The 2,500-nt window shown below is 54.6% G+C and overlaps 2 non-coding genes across 2 annotated transcripts in view; both read left to right on the forward strand.

Annotated features, from left to right (window-relative positions):
* Positions 1-316: 316 nt before the first annotated feature.
* On the forward strand, positions 317-2,129 carry LOC146143640 (small subunit ribosomal RNA). The gene has a single exon (XR_014500915.1). It is a non-coding gene; the product is annotated as a small subunit ribosomal RNA (ribosomal RNA).
* Positions 2,130-2,376: 247 nt separating this feature from the next.
* LOC146143641 (5.8S ribosomal RNA) overlaps positions 2,377-2,500 on the forward strand; it is a 154-nt gene continuing 30 nt past the window's right edge. The window contains exon 1 of the ribosomal RNA XR_014501202.1: positions 2,377-2,500. This exon is cut by the window's right edge and continues 30 nt beyond it. This is a non-coding gene — a ribosomal RNA (5.8S ribosomal RNA).

The following is a 2,500-nucleotide window of genomic DNA, read 5'->3' on the forward strand; positions in this document are numbered from 1 at the left end:
TTGGCTCGCTGGGCAGATGTTGCTGCTGCGCGAAGAGCCGAGTGTCAGTTTGTCGGGTTCTGAGCGGTCGCTTCGGCGAAGTTGTCTGGCGTGCGTTGCGCTCGCGCCGGTGTTGGCGACGTGGCGGTCGAAAGGCCTGCCGACGAAGTCTTACTCCGGCGGGTGCGACGGGCGGTGACGGTTTTCTGAGTTCGGGCAGCCGAGCAAAGAACGAAATTTTAACGGAGAGAAGCCTTCGGGTTTCGCATCGACCGAGCGACGGCGCCGCATCAGCGGCGCCTCCTTCGTCGGCCTTTCGGGGCTACGCTAAAGTAGCTACCTGGTTGATCCTGCCAGTAGTCATATGCTTGTCTCAAAGATTAAGCCATGCAAGTCTAAGTACGAGCTCTCGTACAGTGAAACTGCGAATGGGCTCATTAAATCAGTTATGGTTCATTTGATCGTACGTTTTACGTGGTTAACTGTGGAAATGCTAGAGCTAATACATGCGTGAAGCGCCGACCTCGCGGGAGGCGTGCTTTTATCAGACCAAAAACCGACCGGGCTTCGGCCCGCAACCTTTGGTGACTCTGGATAACTTTGCGGATCGCACGGTCTCGCACCGGCGACGGATCATTCAAGTGTCTGCCCTATCAACTTTCGTCGGTACGGTACTGGCCTACCGAGGTTCTTACGGGTAACGGAGAATCAGGGTTCGATTCCGGAGAGGGAGCCTGAGAAACGGCTACCACATCCAAGGAAGGCAGCAGGCGCGCAAATTACCCATTCCCGACGCGGGGAGGTAGTGACGAAAAATAACAATACAGGACTCTAAACGAGGCCCTGTAATTGGAATGAGTACACTTTAAAACCTTTAACGAGTATCCATTGGAGGGCAAGTCTGGTGCCAGCAGCCGCGGTAATTCCAGCCTCCAAAAGTGTATATTTAAGTTGTTGCGGTTAAAAAGCTCGTAGTTGGATTTTGGGCGCAGGCGGCCGGTCCGTCGCAAGGCGTGTACTGGCCGTCCTGGCCTCACCTCCGGTTCTCCGCCGGTGCCCTTGACTGAGTGTCGGCGGCGGCCGGAACGTTTACTTTGAAAAAATTAGAGTGTTCAAAGCAGGCGATTCGCCTGAATAATGGTGCATGGAATAATGGAATAGGACCTCGGTTCTATTTTGTTGGTTTTCGGAGCGCGAGGTAATGATTAAGAGGGACAGACGGGGGCATTCGTACTGTGCCGTTAGAGGTGAAATTCTTGGATCGGCGCAAGACGAACGACTGCGAAAGCATTTGCCAAGAATGTTTTCTTTAATCAAGAGCGAAAGTCAGAGGTTCGAAGACGATCAGATACCGTCCTAGTTCTGACTATAAACGATGCCAACTAGCGATCGGGGGGCGTTAGTTTTACGACCTCTCCGGCAGCTTGCGGGAAACCAAAGTCTTTGGGTTCCGGGGGAAGTATGGTTGCAAAGCTGAAACTTAAAGGAATTGACGGAAGGGCACCACCAGGAGTGGAGCCTGCGGCTTAATTTGACTCAACACGGGAAATCTCACCCGGCCCGGACACAGTGAGGATTGACAGATTGAGAGCTCTTTCTTGATTCTGTGGGTGGTGGTGCATGGCCGTTCTTAGTTGGTGGAGCGATTTGTCTGGTTAATTCCGATAACGAACGAGACTCTGGCTTGCTAACTAGTTACGCGACCCAATCGGTCGGCGTCTAACTTCTTAGAGGGACTAGTGGCGTTTAGCCACACGAGATTGAGCAATAACAGGTCTGTGATGCCCTTAGATGTTCGGGGCCGCACGCGCGCTACACTGACCGGATCAGCATGTGCTCGCCTTGGCCGACAGGTCTGGGTAACCCGCTGAACCCCGGTCGTGCTAGGGATAGGGAATTGCAATTATTTCCCTTGAACGAGGAATTCCCAGTAAGCGCGAGTCATTAGCTCGCGTTGATTACGTCCCTGCCCTTTGTACACACCGCCCGTCGCTACTACCGATTGAATGGTTTAGTGAGGTCCTCCGATTGGACCTGGCGCGGCCGGCAACGGTCGAGCCGGCGTCCGAGAAGACGATCTAACTTGATCATTTAGAGGAAGTAAAAGTCGTAACAAGGTTTCCGTAGGTGAACCTGCGGAAGGATCATTAACGGTCTCGCAAACGCTTCGGCGAACGCGAAACTCGGACAAGCGAGAGAAAAAGTCTTTGCTACCCGGCGCCCGACCCGCGAGGAGCGGCGCGCCGGCCGGCGATTCGGTCACCCGGTAATGTTTGCGCGTCGAGTGCCGCGGTGCCGCGCGCTCCGGCTTCAAGCGTCGGCCTGGCCGACCGCTCGGCGCGGTCTATTTTGTCACCCTATAGTGCGAGGCACTGTGCGAGCGAAACAATCGTGGATGGCTCTTGGCGGTGGATCACTCGGCTCGTGAGTCGATGAAGGACGCAGCTAGCTGCGTGAATTAGTGTGAATTGCAGGACACATTGAGCATCGACGTTCTGAACGCAAATTGCGGCCTCGGGTC

The sequence above is a fragment of the Ascidiella aspersa genome, chromosome 5 (assembly GCF_963924565.1).
Source record: "Ascidiella aspersa chromosome 5, kaAscAspe10.2, whole genome shotgun sequence".
Taxonomy (NCBI): Eukaryota; Metazoa; Chordata; class Ascidiacea; order Phlebobranchia; family Ascidiidae; genus Ascidiella; species Ascidiella aspersa.